The sequence below is a fragment of the Schistocerca piceifrons genome, chromosome 1 (genome assembly GCF_021461385.2).
Source record: "Schistocerca piceifrons isolate TAMUIC-IGC-003096 chromosome 1, iqSchPice1.1, whole genome shotgun sequence".
Taxonomy (NCBI): Eukaryota; Metazoa; Arthropoda; class Insecta; order Orthoptera; family Acrididae; genus Schistocerca; species Schistocerca piceifrons.
Genome location: NC_060138.1, coordinates 879016945 through 879037816, shown reverse-complemented (window position 1 = coordinate 879037816; position 20872 = coordinate 879016945). Strand labels below are relative to the sequence as shown.

General features: G+C 41.8%; 1 protein-coding gene across 1 annotated transcript in view; it reads right to left on the bottom strand.

Annotated features, from left to right (window-relative positions):
- Positions 1 to 20872, bottom strand: part of LOC124776180 (sodium-dependent serotonin transporter) — a 470801-nt gene that overhangs the window by 85366 nt on the left and 364563 nt on the right. The gene's annotated exons all lie outside the window — the stretch shown is intronic.

Below are 20872 nucleotides of genomic sequence, written 5' to 3'. Positions count from 1 at the left end.
CGGCCTCGTATCACTAGCAGTCGAGATGACAGGCATCTTATCCACATGGCTGTAACGGATCGTGCAGCCACGTCTCGATCCCTGAGTCAACAGATGGGGACGTTTACAGGACAACAACCATCTGCGCGAACAGTTCGACGACGTTTGCTGCAGCATGGACTATCAGCTCGGAGACCATGGCTGCGGTTACTCTTGACGCTGCATCACAAACAGGAGCGCCTGCGATGGTGTAAACGACGAACCTGAGTGCACGAATGGCAAAACGTCATTTTCTCTGATGAATCCATGTTGTGTTTACAGCATCATGATGGTCGCATCCATGTTTGGCGACATCACGGTGAACGCACATTGGAAGCGCGTATTCGTCATCGCCATACTGGAGTATGACCCGGCGTGATAGTATGGAATGCTATAGGTTACACGTCTCGGTCACCTCTTGTTCGCATTGACGGCACTTTGAACAGTGGACGTTACATTTCAGATGTGTTACGACCCGTGGCTCTACCCTTCATTCTATCCCTGCGAAACCCTACATTTCAGCAGGATAATGCACGACCACATGTTGCAGGTCCTGTACGGGCCTTTCTGGATACAGAAAATGTTCGACTGCTGCCCTGGCGAGCACATTCTTCAGATCTCTCACCAACTGAAAACGTCTGGTCAATGGTGGCCGAGCAACTGGCTCGTCACAATACGCCAGTCACTACTCTTGATGAACTGTGGTATCGTGTTGAAGCTGCATGGGCAGCTGTACCTGTACACGCCATCCAAGCTCTGTTTGACTCAATGCCCAGGCGTATCAAGGCCGTTATTACGGCCACAGGTGGTTGTTCTGGATACTGATTTCTCAGGATCTATGCACCCAAGTTGCGTGAAAATGTAATCACATGTCAGTTGTAGTATAATATATTTGTCCAATGATTACCCGTATATCATCTGCATTTCTTCTTGGTGTAGCAGTTTTAATGGCCAGTAATGTAGTTCTAAGACTAGGGGACTGATGACCTCAGACGTCAAGTCCCTTAGTGCTTAGAGCCATCTGAACCACTTTTTGTAATATCTCACCAGAGGAACCGTATACGCAATGGACCCCTGTATTTCATGAATCAGGAAACGCAGACCCAACGACTCAGAGTAACGAAGAGCAAGGAAACCAGGAGTGTCCCAACGAATATAGAAAGTAGCGTGGTGGTATTGTTTGATCAGCGTAGAGTCTTCGAAAGCAGGCGGAAAATCTGAAATGGGATGAAAGCAGAGGCGAGGGGAACATGCGCCGACAGGGACTGAAGAAGCTCACAGTTCTTGTGTGGGAAAACTTTTAATCTCAGGGAAAAGAAGGACCTCTACCATCTGTCTAAAGCGGCTCTGGTGAGTCGTTGAGATGGTGATGGCGAGGGTTTACGATTAATGATAAAGCAAAGATCGCTGATCAGAACTAAAAATAACGCAAGAATTTGGAACATAGCTCGGAAGAAGTAGTTGTGGGATTCAATCCAGCCAGTGAGAAAATTGCTGTGGGAGCGACGTCGATGCAGCTGGACTACCTTGCAAGGTATAAAGTGAAACTTTACTTGTCGTGTCTCACTTTCTGGGTAGATGCTTTCGGTGTCGGAGCAAAACTGTAGGCAGAGTCGTTGTGGGGGGAGCTGCTATATTACTGATTGGTTACTGGTTCTTAGTGTGGTTAGCTGATAACAGATTACTGGACGTCGGCAGTAGAATTTCCATTTGTAAATACGTTTTTAAGGCGAGTCTGTTAGGTTGTTGTGGCGGAATAACTAAATTTAGTTGATGTGTCAATAATAATATATCTCGTGTGCAGTTGGTGCCCCACAGCCCGTAAGTAGTTGAAAAGCGTCGTATTTTAACCGATGACAGCTATTCTTAAATAATTCTTTATTTACTACGGGCTTCTGTCTTCAGATATCTTGAAGTTTTTTACAATAGTGTTCATGACAATGTTAATACTATGTCGTCAAGTAACACAAAAGCCATCCAGCTGTAATCGAGTTCCAGCTTCTCGTGTGGAGGAACTCTACATACACCTGCCTCTAAACATTGCATGACTGGTTGAAATGGAACTGCATTTACAAAAGGCAGCAATTCCTGTCAGGTCTGAAATTAGCTTCCAGTCGCCAGTATGTAGAGTGCCTCTACACGAGACGGTGTTAGTCAGTTAGAAGAATAGCTAATTTAAGATGGATTTTATGTTATTTGACACCAAAGTATCTGTATTCCCATGTAAGTCGTTATTTAGCTGAAGATGATGATGACGTTATCAGCAGCCTTAGACGGATGACATACATTTTTCATCAAAAAATGTAGAGCACTGTAGCGCCTAGAACCGCTCGGCCACCCCGGCCGGCTAAACTGAATGTTATTAGTATACAACTGTCTGCGTTCTCTGTGCAGTGTACTTACTGTGAAACCTGATTTTATTCGGGAGTACATAACTTACAGGAATGAAGCCAAGTGACGTCTTCGACACCCATCCATACTTCTACAGTTCCACACCTTGTAATTTTCAGGGTACAAATGCAGAATGAACGCTCTGTGCAAGGGGATTTAAAACCTCGGCATGCACATTATTTCTGGAAAGATCACACACACACACACACACACACACACACACACACACCACACTAAAAAAACGCACTATTCTGTTTTTAGGTGCTTTGATAATGTCTTATCCAAATATTAAATATAGTTTGGGCACAAAACGGTTAAGCTCTAGTGATTTTGTGGGCCAGTCGAGGGACGGTAGGGTGCCCGTTAAACCGGAAATCTATGAGTGGAAGCCTGTGAACACAGCTGTTGCCATCTACGAAGGCAGGAATGTCCACAGCATATCCATCAGAAGATACAGAAGAAAGGGCAACACGTGGTCACTGAGGAAATCGGTATGAAAATTGGTATGTTCACGGTTTTGAGTTTAACTATTATTCGTCATCATTTATTGCATGACAAGAGAAAAACTCCGCAATGCTAAATGACGAAGGTGGATTACTAACGGAACTTAAGGGGAGTCAGCCTTGCTTGGCGCTCGAACGTTGAATGCATACAAACTTCCGTGCGAAATAGAATTCACAATTTTTCGAAATTTAAATGAGCACCAGATAACTGAGATAGTCATTGGTTACACCTTTGCGTTGTTCCAAAGTGAAGGAGCGTTTATACCACCGAATACTTGTTCACTATGTGACACACCGAGCTAGGAAGCAGACACGTTTCAGTGGCACACATGAGGAAGGTATGTGGCCGGTGAGAAGCAGCTCAGAAAAGTTGCGTTAACTGTTGATGGCCTTTATGCAGGCCTGCTTCTAGTGCAGTGGTACTTCCTAGGCGTATAATCATAGATGTCAGACAAATTATCTTATTTGGATGACTAGCCGGCACTGTTAGTCGACCACTTGGGTCGGTATAACAAACTACCCATTATACGAAAGCAATTGATCTATTATTTATTTTATTTTGCATGTTTGGAGGAACAGACATTGCTAACGATCCACAGCTGTATTAAATATTAAGAAACTTATTCAAATATTGCGAATTCATTTGACGTTAGCTGCACTGGGTATAGATGTACAATCTCTTTTCATATGTCACTAATAGATCGAATATCTATACCTAGTGTAACTGAATCAAATGAATTCGTTTCATAATGACCTATTGCTGTAGCTTCAATTCCAGCATTGCTCGCGTTCAATGATAGAAAATACAAAGTCTGGTGGCGATACGCCAGTGTTACCGTAGGCTAATGATTCGCTTTTGGAGGTTATCTTAGTGTCGAACCATTGCGCAAAACAGAGGCAAAAAGGAGGTGCAGGTATTTTTAGTTGTAGTGCATCAGGAGACACTCCTTGGAGCCAGCAACAGCACTGGTATAAATATGTTATCAGATAAGGAGTCGCAGAATACGCTGTGTCAGTGAGTGCAAATGTAGAAAATTTCTACAATATAGTTAGTTGAAAAGCATGGAGGATGCTGTAGCTATAAGTGCGAATTGAAACTTTCATTTGGTAACTTATGACGCAAGAAAATTTCAAAACACAGCAAACTTCACATCTACTGTTAGTGCGCATCCTGTATGTGCATATTTAAATATTGAAATTACCATTTCATTCAAATCGCTGAGCTACTTACCTACAGGCTTGTAACGCCGAAAGTTAGTCCGGGGGGCCAATTTCTGAGAAGGGGAGGGCATGGCGTTCGGATCACGGATTTACTTCGAACTTTGTACACCTGTGGAAGTCTATTAGGACAACATAATGTGTGCAAGTAGTAAGGTGTACTACTCAGACTAATTCGAGAAAATCGCAAGAGAAGTTTTAGGCGGTTAATCTGTACCAGTACGTTGCGGTTCTAAGCAGGAGATGGCGGCGTCGAAGAGGGTAGGTTTTAAGCATTGTAATCGCAAGCTCGCTGGATCGAGTCTCTCATTTTTTTTAAATTTTTGTATATATACTCTTTAACACCGGTCATATTATTTCGTATAGATGACATGTGAAAGATAATGTAATGATAAAACAGGTGTACTTGCATGAACATTTATTGACTTTGCAATGTTATTTGGCTGTTTATCTATTGAAGTTATTATATTTGTAACTATCGATTAGAAAACGATAAAACGCATGAAGTTTTTTTGAAAACGGTTGCCAGTCTCGATTTATGAATGAAGTCCGCTTCTTGAAGAAGACTATCACAGTACACCAACGCATGCCTTAACAGACGTTTTGCAACTGCATTATGCACTGAATCACCACGACATTCATCATCCATAGTAGTCGAAGTATCAGGAGACATCTCCATTTTTGCAGTATAAGTGTAAATTTGATTTAAAAAAAAATCGAACGCACTATATTTATCTCTAAAGTACATGCTACGATTGTTTGCACATTACCCTTATATTCTGGTATATTTTAACTCATTGTATTACTGAACAGAATTATTATCGAGATTTGACCGGGGCTTTCCAAGTCTGTCCCTGGTACTTGAAACTTGTATCTGCTGGTCGAAGCGTCCAGGTACAAAGCAGTTCCGAGTACCTTAACTGATTGCAGGTACAACAGATTTAGCAGATCACGACAGGCATACATTTTCAGAAAAACTTTATGTAAGTTTGGTCGTTTACTTACCGATAACTATAAATTTAAAACGTATTGTTATAATTAAAATTAATGAACAGCATAATACTATTGAAAATTAAATAAAAGTTAATGGAAATACGTGTTTTGGCCCATTATATTACCTTTCAAATGTCATATATATGAAATAATATGACCAGCGTTGAAAAAATATACATTTAAAAGAATGAGCTCGGCTCGATCCAGAGACTTAGCGATTACGGAGTTTGAAAATTAACCACCTTACCGTTGTAATCTCGTGGTTAATGCCGCAATACATTGGTACGTATTCGACGGGTAAAACTTTTCTTGCGCATTTCTCGAAATTGCCTAGGTAGTACGCCTTACTACTTGCAAATTATGTTCTCCTAATGGACTACCAATAGTGTACAAAGTTTGAAGTACATCCATGCTTCGAACGTCTTCGCCTCCCCTTGCGAGATGACAGATCGCGGGGAAGCTACCTGCGCAGCACGGAATAGGGTGTGTGCCGGTGGTGGTGGGGGTGCTAAGGGGCTGCAGCAACCACCTGCTACGGTCGGCCATTATCTCACCTCGAGGGCCGCAAACAGAATTAACCAAACAGAAGCGGGAGAGCTAAAGGCTGTCCGGCCAAATTGATTGGCCGCAGTTGAATCGAATTGACTTGGATTGATCTCGGAATAACATTGGAATCCTTTCAAGGAGGACGAGGCGGCCGCCGGCGCCCTTCTCATGGAAGATTCATGTCGCGCCGGCGGAGAGCAGCGCGTGGCGATAAAGGCGCGAGGGACAAGCCGCGAGCGCGCCCGAATTATTCCATCAGACTTAGTGGCCGCCGCCTTAACATAGGGCGTTTGTCAGCGTCCGCGCTGAGTTACGGCCGGGCCCACTCGCCTGATGACAGCAGGTGGGCCCAGAGCTGTTGCCGGCCACTGGTGTCCTATGCCCGGCGCGACGTCGCGCTGTCCCGGACTGCCACGTGCTTTGAGCGCCCTCTGGGTGCTTGATGAACAACCCACGAGGTTCTCAAGCCGCCGAGAGACCTTCAGGAAACGGAACGGAGCAGTGTCATACAAAGCCGTCGCCACACCGGACGAATTAGCTATCGTTGACGTGGGAGTCTACAAGTTTTTTGACTTCGCTTCCTCCTGTTTCACTTTGAGACCCATTTCATCACATGAAACATAAAGTAAGCAAAGTAGAATCAATAGGAGGTAAGAACGCTCACTACGTCACAAGCAAAAGGTAAGACTCTACCTGTCGTGTTCAGTAGAAGCCCATATTAAGTGTTATACGCTGCACCGCGTGAATATATGCTGTTTATAGCCACCAGGACATTGAACGTCTCCGGAGCGAATCGTTATTGGTACGATTTGTTGCAATAAAACGACGGGGAACGTCTTATTCGTGGTTAAAGAACGTTCGTGTTTAGCTACTTTCATGTTATAACTTTTGTATTATGACAATAAGCCGTTTTAAGGCAACGATCCGTTGAATATCCATGAAAACGCGTCGTTCTTGTCAGTACTTCCTATAACTAAATGTGAGATAATAACATTTCGGTGATTAAGGCCTATAGAAGTCCGTAACATAAAATACGAGGTGATGAATAGCAGAGTTTTTAACACAGCGTAATTGGTTGAGGTGCCACGTTACAGGAGTGGAGGTAGATCGGTAGAGGGTTTGTGTCCTGCTGTAAACAGTTTCTTTTCACCTTCACGTTTTCTAAAAGGTTGTGGGAGTTTCTCATGAAATTAATAAAATTAATTTCTGTAATACCTGATGTTATACAGGGTGTTACAAAAAGGTACAGCCAAACTTTCAGGAAATATTCCTCACACACAAAGAAAGAAAATATGTTATGTGGACGTGTGTCCGGAAACGCTTACTTTCCATGTTAGAGCTCATTTTATTACTTCTCTTCAAATCACATTAATCATGGAATGGAAACACAGCAACAGAACGTACCAGCGTGACTTCAAACACTTTGCTACACGAAATGTTCAAAATGTCCTCCGTTAGCGAGGATACATGCATCCACCCTCCGTAGCATGGAATCCCTGATGCGCTGATGCAGCCCTGGAGAATGGCGTACTGTATCACAGCCGTCCACAATACGAGCACGAAGAGTGTCTACATTTGGTACCGGTGTTGCGTAGACAAGAGCTTTCAAATGCCCCCATAAATGAAAGTCAAGAGGGTTGAGGTCAAGAGAGCGTGGAGGCCATGGAATTGGTCCGCCTCTACCAACCCATCGGTCACCGAATCTGTTGTTGAAAAGCGTACGAACGCTTCGACTGAAATGTGCTGGAGCTCCATCGTGCATAAACCACATGTTGTGTCGTACTTGTAAAGGCACATGTTCTAGCAGCACAGGTAGAGTATCCCGTATGAAATCATGATAACGTCCTCCATTGAGCGTAGGTGGAAGAACATGGGACCCAATCAAGACATCACCAAAAATGCCTGCCCAAACGTTCACAGAAAATCTGTGTTGATGACGTGATTGCACAATTGCGTGCGGATTCAACATTAACTTCCTTCAATTGGGCCAACTGGCGGTGAATCGAGGAAGTACAGTACATACTGACGAAACTAAAATGAACTCTAACATGGAAATTAAGCGTTTCCGGACACATGTCCACATAACATCTTTTCTTTATTTGTGTGTGAGGAATGTTTCCTGAAAGTTTGCCGGACCTTTTTGTAACACCCTGTATACATACACTGTCGGGAGTAAGTTTGTTCGATTTGGTGAAACTTTATAAGCTGATGTCCTTGCTGAGTGAACATGTATCTTTCATTTTTGTCTTATTACACTTTCACGGATACTGAAGTTTTTATTTGTGTGTGCCTCAGACAGAATAACATGTCTAGCATATGGTCAAGACGGAAACAGAGCTACGTGCGACCATTTTCTTGGACTAACGCTATGATTTATGAGCCAAATAAAGTCTCAGCTGCCGCTGGAGAACGCCTGTTGTTGTTGTTGTGGCCTTCAGTCCTGAGACTGGTTTGATGCAGCTCTCCATGCTACTCTATCATATGCAAGCTTCTTCATCTCCCAGTACCTACTGCATCCTACATCCTTCTGATTCTGCTTAGTGTATTCATCTCTTGGTCTCCCTCTACGATTTTCTCCCTCCACGCTGCCCTCCAATGCTAAATTTGTGATCCCTTGATGCCTCAAAACATGTCCTACCAACCGATCCCTTCTTCTAGTCAAGTTGTGCCACAAACTTCTCTTCTCCCCAATCCTATTCAGTACCTCCTCATTAGTTACGTGATCTACCCACCTTATCTTCAGCATTCTTCTGTAGCACCACATTACGAAAGCTTCTATTCTCTTCTTGTCCAAACTAGTTATCGTCCATGTTTCACTTCCTTACATGGCTACACTCCATACAAATACTTTCAGAAACGACTTCCTGACACTTAAATCTATACTCGATGTTAACAAATTTCTCTTCTTCAAAAACGATTTCCTTGCCATTGCCAGTCTACATTTTATATCCTCTCTACTTCGACCATTATCAGTTATTTTGCTCACCAAATAGGAAATCTCCTTTACTACTTTAAGTGTCTCATTTCCTAATCTAATTCCCTCAGCATCACCAGATTTAATTTGAATACATTCCATTATCCTCGTTTTGCTTTTGTTGATGTTCATCTTATATCCTCCTTTCAAGACACTGTCCATTCCGTTCAACTGCTCTTCCAAGTCCTTCGCTGTCTCTGATAGAATTACAATATCATCGGCGAACCTCAAAGTTTTTATCAGTTCTCCATGAATTTTAATACCTACTCCGAATTTTTCTTTTGTTTCCTTTACTGCATGCTCAATATACAGATTGAATAACATCGGGGAGAGGCTACAACCCTGTCTCACTCCTTTCCCAACCACTGCTTCCCTTTCATGCCCCTCGACTCTTATAACTCCCATCTGGTTTCTGCACAAATTGTAAATAGCCTTCCGCTCCCTGTATTTTACCCCTGCCACCTTCAGAATTTGAAAGAGAGTATTCCAGTTAACATTGTCAAAAGCTTTCTCTAAGTCTACAAATGCTAGAAACGTAGGTTTGCCTTTTCTTAATCTTTCTTCTAAGATAAGTCGTAAGGTTAGTATTGCCTCACGTGTTCCAACATTTCTACGGAATCCAAACTGATCTTCCCCGAGGTCCGCTTCTACCAGTTTTTCCATTCGTCTGTAAAGAATTCGTGTTAGTATTTTGCAACTGTGACTTATTAAACTGATAGTTCGGTAATTTTCACATCTGTCAACAACTGCTTTCTTTGGGATTGGAATTATTATATTCTTCTTGAAGTCTGAGGGTATTTCGCCTGTCTCATACATCTTGCACACCAGATGGTAGAGTTTTGTCATGACTGGCTCTCCCAAGGCCATCAGTAGTTCTAATGGAATGTTGTCTACTCCCGGGGCCTTGTTTCGACTCAGGTCTTTCAGTGCTCTGTCAAACTCTTCACGCAGTATCGTATCTCCCATTTCGTCTTCATCTACATCCTTTTCCATTTCCATAATATTGTCCTCAAGTACATCGCCCTTGTATAAATCGTCTATATACTCCTTCCACCTTTCTGCCTTCCCTTCTTTGCTTAGAACAGGGTTGCCATCTGAGCTCTTGATATTCATACAAGTCGTTCTCTTCTCTCCAAACGTCTCTTTAATTTTCCTGTAGGCAGTATCTATCTTACCCCTAGTGAGACAGGCCTCTACATCCTTACATTTGTCCTCTAGCCATCCCTGCTTAGCCATTTTGCACTTCCTGTCGACCTCAGTTTTGAGATGTTTGTATTCCTTTTTGCCTGCTTCATTTACTGCCTTTTTATATTTTCTCCTTTCATCAATTAAATTCAATATTTCTTCTGTTACCCAAGGATTTCTATTAGCCCTCGTCTTTTTACCTACTTGATCGTCTGCTGCCTTCACTACTTCATCCCTCAGATCTACCCATTCTTCTTCTACTGTATTTCTTTCCCCCATTCCTGTCAATTGTTCCCTTATGCTCTCCCTGAAACACTCTACAACTTCTGGTTCTTTCAGTTTATCCAGGTTCCATCTCCTTAAATTCTCACCTTTTTGCAGTTTCTTCAGTTTCAATCTGCAGTTCATAACCAATAGATTGTGGTCAGAATCCACATCTGCCCCTGGAAATGTCTTACAATTTAAAACCTGGTTCCTAAATCTCTGTCGTACCATTATATAATCTATCTGATACCTTTTAGTATCTCCAGGATTCTTCCAGGTGTACAACCTTGTTTTATGATTCTTGAACCAAGTGTTAGCTATGATTAAGTTATGCTCTGTGCAAAATTCTACAAGGCGGCTCTCTCTTTCATTTCTTCCCCCCAATCCATATTCACCTACTATGTTTCCTTCTCTCCCTTTTCCTACTGACGAATTCCAGTCACCCATGACTATTAAATTTTCGTCTCCCTTCACTACCTGAATAATTTCTTTTATCTCGTCATATATTTCATCAATTTCTTCATCATCTGCAGAGCTAGTTGGCATATAAACTTGTAATACTGTAGTAGGCATGGGCTTTGTGTCTATCTTGGCCACAATAATGCGTTCACTATGCTGTTTGTAGAAGCTAACCCGCACTCCTATTTTTTTATTCATTATTAAACATACCCCTGCATTACCCCTGTTTGATTTTGTATTTATAACCCTGTAATCACCTGACCAAAAATCTTGTTCCTCCTGCCACCGAACTTCACTAATTCCCACTATATCTAACTTTAACCTATCCATTTCCCTTTTTAGATTTTCTAATCTACCTGCCCGATTAAGGGATCTGACATTCCACGCTCCGATCCGTAGAACGCCAGTTTTCTTTCTCCTGATAACGACGTCCTCTTGAGTCGTCCCCGCCCGGAGATCCGAATGGGGGACTATTTTACCTCCGGAATATTTTACCCAAGAGGACGCCATCATCATTTAATCATACAGTAAAGCTGCATGTCAAGCTGCATGTCCTCGGGAAAAATTACGGCTGTAGTTTCCCCTTGCTTTCAGCCGTTCGCAGTACCAGCACAGCAAGGACGTTTTGGTTAATGTTACAAGGCCAGATCAGTCAATCATCCAGACTGTTGCCCCTGCAACTACTGAAAAGGCTGCTGCCCTTCTTCAGGAACCACATGTTTGTCTGGAGAACGCCGAGAGAGTAAAATCACGCCAACCAGCCCGTGCCGTGTGCCGGTGGCGCTATCTCATACGACTCTGCATAGCCTGTCCGCATGGATGTCTACGTTAGTTGGCTCGTCCCGTGTGCCGATGGCTTAAGGCATTATCAAATGTAAACGTAACTTCGGGTGTACTATAAGGAAGTGTTACTTCTTTTCAACATCCGAATGGTCGCGAAATGGAAACCACAGTGAAAAGAAAAAATGTTTTATTTGATACATTTGGCTACACCTTGCAGCTACATCTCTTCATAACCGCCGCTCCGACTTAGACATTTGTCGTAACGTGGTACCAGCTTTCAAACGCTCTTAATAGAAGGCAGACGCCTGTGATTTCCACAGCATACGCTTGTCTGCAGTTCGTTGTCTGTACCAGAATGCTGTCCTCATAGCCAGCGGTTCACTGGGACGAAGAAGGACTCAAGTCCAGGTTGTATGGTGGGAGATCAAAAACGTCCCTTGGAAGTGCTCCAGAGGCGTGTTAGTTGCCTTTGCAGTGTGCCTACGAGAATTTTCATGAAGAAGGAAACACTTGACAGTTATTATATGTGGGCCGCATGAAATCAGGCAGAAACCCTCAGTACGACTTCACAATTGGCGGGAGACACTATTTTGTAAGCATATTTTCGTGGTCACTATGCGCTTAGAATTGACAAGTGCGACTTAAAATGATGGAAAGGCATTCTAGATGCAATGTGTAACACAAAGCTTTACCGGTTTTTGACTGCGGTTTTAATTTCGCAACCATTGAATGGACGTTGAAAAAAAAAAAAGAAATAACACTTGTATGATAGTTACCTGTCACAGTACTGCACGACAAAAAAAAGTGAGGCACCCGAATACGTGGGCGGATATCAAAGTAATGAGTTATAGTCGAAATTAGGTAACTGTTCGATTTTATATTACACCCTACTAAAGATCATGTTATATTTCATAAAGTATTTAGAGGTTGCGGATTCTACCAGAAACAAACTTGAAATAACTTCGTTCACGTACACTTCACCGGGGGATATGTAAATGGCTGAAGCTGCATTTCTCTGTGACTGTGAAAGTGCATTAGTGTCATTCGCTTTTAGCGCTGTTACCATGCCTGCTAGGGTATAAGTTACAAAGGCCATAAACAGCGTCAAATTCTGAGTGATCACTGTCAATCACACGGGGTACAGTATAGTTGTGTAAGACAGAGTTAACAGTGCCTGACAGGATTTGGAAAGCACTTCACTGTGGGTCTACATTTAGCCAGCAGGTCGAGTGTGCTATATCCAGATTTTTGGGGCATTCGGATGTAAAGGTGGCCCGATGTTAGACTGCATCAGAACCTCACACACTGGTTGACCACGGCTGACCTCCACAAGGGAGGATCGCCGTATTTTGAGCCAAGTACGGACTCGGTAGTGAGAAGGGAAGAAGATAATGACTCCTAGGATTATTTACAGGAAATACACTGTTCAAAAATCACAAGAGGTGGACGTGTGCCTCTGCAAGACCTGGAGATGCGGAAAGATGCCAGGTGGATTGCATCATGGAAGACAGAAATTCCCAAATCAGATACAGAATTGTAAGGCGTAATCAGGAGCAGATATAGAGGCAGTCACCATTTGGTTATGATGAAGAACACACTGACGAGGATAACACGGCAAGTGTCATAACCCGATTTGCCAGAAACTTCGCTCATTGGAAGAGGGGCCAAAATAAGCGAACACGTGTCTCGACTTATTCGTAGGTACTCGACCGTTTCTGAAAAAATCGACCGTCAAGGTTCCAACACATCTTAGTTGGCTTTTAACGAGCAGTAAGCTTAGTCCAACTGCTGGCATAGTGGCTAACGTTGCGGCATCTCACATTCGCGTCCCGTGTTCGAAACCCGATTACTGTTTTTATTTATTTCGTTTTCATTTATCTACATGCCCGTAGAAGACTACTACACAAATCCTTCTTATCAATAAAAGGGAAATTGTAAAATTATCACTGGGTTTTACTGCAAATTTCGCACATTTATTATATAATATATGTCTCATGGTATTTTCAGGGACTGCATTCTTTTTAAATTCTGATGTCCTTATGAATCATTCTTATACATCTTATTCTTATTTTTATTCTTCAGGAAGATTTGGTGCATCCCCTTGGATGATATCGATCGCTGAAACATTCGAAACAGAGAAATTCCGAACAATGCGACCAGCGCAGGAAGGCAGGTTTGTCACAGCGACATTTCTTCCTATGAATCTCACTCAGCAAACAAACGTCATTAACGCAGTAGAAGGTTTCACACGTTGGCAATAGTTTCGAGGCAAACCACACGTAATGGATCATTTCTCCGAAAACTGGAGCTTGCAGTTGATGATGAATCAAGATATATCACATGAATTTCACCAAAATCAATTTTAAATAATTTTCCATTCATTTATTGTCTTTTTACCTTTTGAATGCATTCACCATACTATTATTAGACAAATAAGGTCAACGTTATTCTAATATACACTGGAAAACATGGTTTTAGTAATATTCTATGACGAAATAAAAGAAATTATTCAGATAGTGAAGGGAGACGAAAATTTAATAGTCATGGGTGACTGTAATTCGGGTGTAGGAAGAAGGGCGAGAAGGAAACATAGTAGGTGAATATGGATTGGGGGTAAGAAATGAAAGAGGAAGCCGTCTGTTAGAATTTTGCACAGAGCATAACTTAATCATAGCTAACACTTGGTTCAAGAATCATAAAACAAGGTTGTATACATGGAAGAATCCTGGATATACTAAAAGCTATCAGATAGATTATATAATGGTACGACAGAGATTTAGGAACCAGGTTTTAAACTGTAAGACATTTCCAGAGGCAGACGTGGACTCTGACCACAATCTATTGGTTATGAACTGCAGATTAAAATTGAAGAAACTTGAAAAAGGTGGGAATTTAAGGAGATGGGACCTGGATAAACTGACTAAACCAGAGGTTGTGCAGAGTTTCAGGGAGAGCATAAGGGAACAATTGACAGCAGTGGGGGAAAGAAGTACAGCAGATGAAGAATGGGTAGCTCTGAGGGATGAAGTAGTGAAGGCAGGAGAGGATCAAGTAGGTAAAAAGACGAGGGCTAGTAGAAATCCTTGGGTAACAGAAGAAATATTGAATTTAATTGATGAAAGGAGGAAACATAAAAACGCAGTAAATGAAACAGGCAAAAAGGAATACAAACATCTCAAAAATGAGATCGACAGGAAGTGCAAAATGGCTAAGCAGGGATGGCTAGAGGACAAATGTAAGGATGTAGAGGTACAGATCACTAGGGGCAAGATAGATACTGCCTACAGGAAAATTAAAGGGACCTTTGGAGAGAAGAGCACCACTTGTGTGAATATCAAGAGCTCAGATGGAAACCCAGTCCTAACCAAAGAAGGGAAAGGTGGAAGGCGTATATAGAGGGTCTATACAAGGGCGATGTACTTGAGGACAATATTATAGAAATGGTAGAGAATGTAGATGAAGATGAAATGGGAGATACGATACTGCTCGAAGAGTTTGACAGAGCACTGAAAGACCTGAGCCGAAGCAAGGCCACGGGAGTAGACAACATTCCAATAGAACTACTGACGTCCTTGGGAGAGCCAGTCCTGACAAAACTCTACCATCTGGTGAGCTAGATGTATGAGACAGGCGAAACACCCACAGACTTCAAGAAGAATATAATAATTCCAATTCCAAAGAAAGCAGATGTTGACAGATGTGAAAATTACCGAACTATCAGTTTAATAAGTCACAGCTGCAAAATACTAACGCAAATTCTTTACAGACGAATGGAAAAACTGGTAGAAGCCGACCTCCTGGAAGATCAGTTTGGATTCCGTAGAAATATTGGGACACGTGAGGGAATACTGACCTTACGACTTATCTTAGAAGAAAGATTAAGAAAAGGCAAACCTACGTTTCTATCATTTGTAGACTTAGAGAAAGCTTTTGACAATGTTGACTGGAATACTCTCTTTCAAATTCTGAAGGTGGCAGGGGTAAAATACAGGGAGTGAAAGGCTATTTACAATTTGTACAGAAACCAGATGGCAGTTATAAGAGTCGAGGGGCATGAAAGGGAGGCAGTGGTTGGGAAGGGAGTGAGACAGGGCTGTAGCCTCTCCCCAATGTTATTCAATCTGTATATTGAGCATGCAGTAAAGGAAACAAAAGAAAAATTCGGAGCAGGTATTAAAATCCATGGAGAAGAAATAAAAACTTTGAAGTTCGCCGATGACATTGTAATTCTGTCAGAGACAGCAAGGGACTTGGAAGAGCAGTTGAACGGAATGGACAGTGTCTTGAAAGGAGAATATAAGATGAACATCAACAAAAGCAAAACGAGGATAATGGAATGTAGTCGAATTATGTCGTGTGATGCTGAGGGAATTAGATTAGGAAATGAGACACTTAAAGTAGTAAAGGAGATTTCCTATTTGGTGAGCAAAATAACTGATGATGGTCGAAGTAGAGAAGATATAAAATGTAGACTGGCAATGGCAAGGAAATCGGTTCTGAAGAAGAGAAATTTGTTAACATCGAGTATAGATTTATGTGTCAGGAAGTCGTTTCTGAAAGTATTTGTATGGAGTGTAGCCATGTATGGATGTGAAACATGGACGATAACTAGTTTGGACAGGAAGAGAATAGAAGCTTTCGAGATGTGGTGCTACAGAAGAATGCTGAAGATTAGATGGGTAGATCACATAACTAATGAGGAGGTATTGAATAGAATTGGGGAGAAGAGGAGCTTGTGGCACAACTTGACGAGAAGAAGGGACCGGTTAGTAGGACATGTTTTGAGGCATCAAGGGATCACAAATTTAGCATTGGAGTGCAGCGTGGAGGGTAAAAATCGTAGAGGGAGACCAAGAGATGAATACACTAAGCAGATTCAGAAGGATGTAGGATGCAGTAGGTACTGGGAGATGAAGGAGCTTTCACATGGTAGAGTAGCATGGAGAGCTGCATCAAACCAGTCTCAGGACTGAAGACCACAACAACAACAACTGCACCATCGTATCCGCCCAACTAATTCCTACTCAAAATGCACACGCACTATCTCGTAAACTTTGACCGCCGTTTTCTCAGAAATGGTCAACTATCTACGGATAAGCGGAGACACTTGTCAGCTTATTTTGACCCATCCTCCACTCAGAGAAGTTTTAGGGAAATCAGATTACTGCACTTTCCGCGATCTCCTCTTGAGCTTAGGAGAATAGTCCAGGAGAACCACTGTGTAAAGCAGTGAAATAATGCAGCATTGAGAAAAGATGATGTAGGTTTGAAACTCGCGAGGCAGCAGATACTGCACTAGTGAGTGGCTCAGTAAATAGTTAAATTGAAGAGTAACTGACGTCATGAAGATGCACAGCCGCGGAAGTTGGACAGGCAAATATATGTAAAATAGAGATAAGTGCGAGGAAATCTTGAGTAACACAAGAAGACAATCTATCGACAAAAGAAAGAGGGTTCAATGAACCACGTTAAAGCTGTCTCTCTACAGTTCCACTCTCGAACGGCAGACGGGAAAAATGAGTACTTAAATTTTTCTGTGCGAGCCCTGATTTCTCTTATTTTATCAAAAAGTGGTTCAAGTGGCTCTGAGCACTATGGGACTTAACATCTGAGGTCATCAGTCCCCTAGAACTTAGAACTACTTAAACCTAACTAACCTAAGGACATCATACACATCCATGCCCGAGGCTGGATTCGAACCTGCGACAGTAACAGTCACGCGGTTCCGCACTGAAGCGCCTAGAACCGCTCGGCCATCGCAGACAGCTCTTATTTTATCGTGATGATCATTTCTCTCTATGTAGGTGGGTGCCAACAGAATGTTTTCGGAGGAGAAAACTGGTGATTGAAATTACATGAGAAGATCCCGTCGCAACGAAAAATGTCTTTGTTTTAATGATTGCCACTCCAATTCACGTATCATGTGTGTGACACTGTCTGCCCTATTTCGCTATAATACAAAAGAGCTGCCCTTCTTTGTACTTTTTCGATGTCATCCGTCAGTCCCACCTGATGCGGATCCCACATCGCACAGCAATACTCCAGATAGGGCCGACAAGGTGGTGTATGCAGTCTCTTTAGTTGACCTGTTGCACCTTCTAAGTGTTCTGTCAATGAATCGCAAGCTTTGGTTTTCTCTACCCACAATATTATTTATGTGATCGTTTCAATTTAGATTACTTGTAATTGTAATCCCTAAGTATTTAGTTGAATTTACAGCCTTCAGATTTGTGTGACTTATCACGTAATCGAAATTTAGCCGATTTCTTTTGCTACTCATGTGAATAACTTCACACTTTTCCTTATTCAGGGTCAATTTCCACTTTTCGCACCATACAGATATCTTATCTAAATCATTTTGCAAGTCGTTTTGACCATCTGATGACTTTACAAGCCGGTAAATGACAGCATCATCTGCAAACAATCAAAGACGGCTACTCAGATTGTCTCTTATGTCGTTAAAATAGATCAGGAACAATATAGGGCCTATAACACTTCCTTGGATAACGCCGGATATTACTTCTGTTTTACATTTCGATACATGCGAAAAAAAGCCACTGCTGAGAAGTGAGCTGTAAGGTGGGTTAATGATGTAACATTGGCGCCAGATTTTATCACAATTCTACCCAGCGCTATCGCAGGAGTGTCCCACGATGGAAAGGTCGTCACAATTCCTCTTACCCACATTTCACCCCATTTCTTTGACGCCTCTGCGATGAAGGTCAGAGCCGCGACACACAGCATTGAAATCACTTGGTTTGCTTATGGGTAGCAGAGGAAAAACGTTTAAGACACTCTGCCACTCAGTCGACACGAAAAGCCCTGCGTAGGCGGCTTAAAGGGCTTCAATCAAACTACTGCCTCCGATGGAACGTTGATTCCCACACATTTCGCTGTCGAAAACAACAGTCTGCAGTGCAACGAGCAACAGGAACACTTTCTTGCTGACATCTCGGATGATTCAACCCCACTCTAAGGACATCGTGGGGCGGCAGCCCCATTGAACGTGCTCCGATTCTTTTGGAGTATAGTGCGACCGCAATTGTTGCTCTCGTATGTAGGATGGAACCACTAGCGACCGTTCAAAAGCGTTCGACGAAATCTAAATGTGATCCGAAGCAACAAAGTGCGTTATATGCTTCATCAGCCATCCTATTTCGCGCCCACCTGTGGCGTGATCATGGAGGGGTGCGCCACTCACCTATACATGAATAAAACGGCAAAGAGCCCCTCTAAGAGCCCCAGTTTGGCGACATCCGCCTTGCCAACCACGCACTTTTGTTGAGCACGTTACAAATGCACTTGTCACAGACCTCGACACCCATTCAGCTGATTGGTGCTCTGCTGCATGCTCTAGAATCTGAGGTGAGGCAAGCTTAGGTGGGATTGCCTGAGAGCAGGTTTTAGGCACCTTTAAGCAAAATTTCGAAATTATGCGTTACAAAGGGAGACAATTAAATGGTTTCGAAAAGCGATTTTTTTTTTTTTTTTTGCACTCAAGACCTTCACCAATTTTCTTACGATATGCGATACACCTAAGCTCTATTGAAATATCTGCTCTCGTCATTAACAAGTGCATAGTGGTCCAACTTCCGTGTAAAGAATGTTCAAAGTATAGTAGAGAGAACTCACTCGGGAGGTGACTGTGAATACTCATGTAGGTGGTGGTTCTCAGTGCTCACATATTTGGTGGTGGGGAGTACTCTTGTAGGTGGTGGCTGAAAGTGCTCACGTAGATGGTGGTGGGGAGTACTCATGTAGGTGATGATATACAGTACTTATGTAGCTAGTGGTGGAGAGTACTCGCGTGGATGATGCTGGGTAGTATTTGTGCAATTAGTGGTGGGAAGTACTCATGGACAAAGATGGTGCTCGGGAGTAGTCACATATGTTATGAAAGATGTGATATGTAGCTGTCTAGAGGTGATGTGCCATAATGTATTAAGTTATCTTTGCAGAATTTTAACTAACCAGTTTTAGTTGACAGGTTATGCAGGGTGTTTCAAAAATACATTCAAAAACTTGGGGACAGGTTCCTTACTCCAAACTAATAAAAAAAATATATCTACTAAAAATCGGTTCTAAAAGGTCTGTCTTAAGAGCTAAGAGCACTTGTCATCTTCGATACAGTGAAACACGTCTCTTTCAGAGTATCGATTTTGAGGAAGAGGAAGAATGGACAAAAAAAAATCCAGTCAAAAATTGACTCAAAAATGCGTACCTTAAGAGACATCAGCACTTGTTCAATCGAAGAGATATGTTTCACTGTAGCAAAGACGAATTCATGTCACAAATCCACAGTAGCTCTGTTGAATGTATCTGGCTTGGCGATAATTCTGCATATGTCTAGTCACTGTATTTTATCAGTATATTTTGTGTAACTGATCTCAATTTAACAGGGTTAGGAGTGAGTCAGGACTGCGTTGCAAGGCCCTAGCTATTCTGCAATGGGATGTCACTGTGAGTCAGTGAATACACAGTCACTTTCTAATTGAACACTGTTTCCTCATTATAGATTTTATTTATGGATTACATGAATCGACTTCCCATATGAATATAGTAATGTTTAGTTTCTCCGTGTTTATATTTAGCACGTATCAGTGACCATAGCGTTGATTTTATAGCATACAGCTTTTGATCGTGATAGCTTTGCTGGCCTTCAGATTGGGTTACTGAATGTCATTTCGCACACTGATTACAGGACGTTTACTGAAAGGAAGTGGGAGACTTTAATGTAAATTTCTTGAGTAGAATTGACGAATATTGATAAAAGAAACAAACTAAATATATAATTCTCTTGAATCTTAGAAGAATTTCAGAGAAAACTAGTCATTTACTCAAAAAAAGTAATGTCACTATCTCTTTCCAGAATGAAAATAATTTAAGTTTTAAATTGTAACATAGTACTGAGAAGTACTCCACATATGATCAGTCGGACATTTATAAGCTTTACTGGCAACAATGTGACCATTTCTATGTTGGTTAGAAAGGCAGAAAGCTAAGAAGCATATCAAGGAACACTCTTACCAAAGTAACTCATTACCTATAGGTACCCAATTAAAATTTCACAAGCAGACACTTAACTGTATGCATGAGCAACTGGAACTACTGCATAAAGGTAATAAGGAATTAGTCATAAATTTACTTGAAGAATAAGCAGTATTCTTTGGTGTGCAGAAACACCCAGAATAAAATTTTGAATAAACAAGCAGAATTAATAAACAAGAAATACTTAAAATACTTGACTGAAGTGTTCAGTACCGTGTATATGACCCTACGTTTTATATCATCATTGACATATCCGTTTTAAAATATGCGTTTGTTTTCTACTACCGCATTATGTGATATTATCCTTTAACTATCGCTGATTATACACTACATGTCATAACATAAATTACTACAGTTACTGCATGCTAATGTATATTATTATACTTTGTACATTATTACACTATAAATTCTGAGATGTTACCATAGTTTTCTCTTTTATCATCATACATTTATACAGCTGACTAATACTTTTATGTTTCCATGTTCAGAG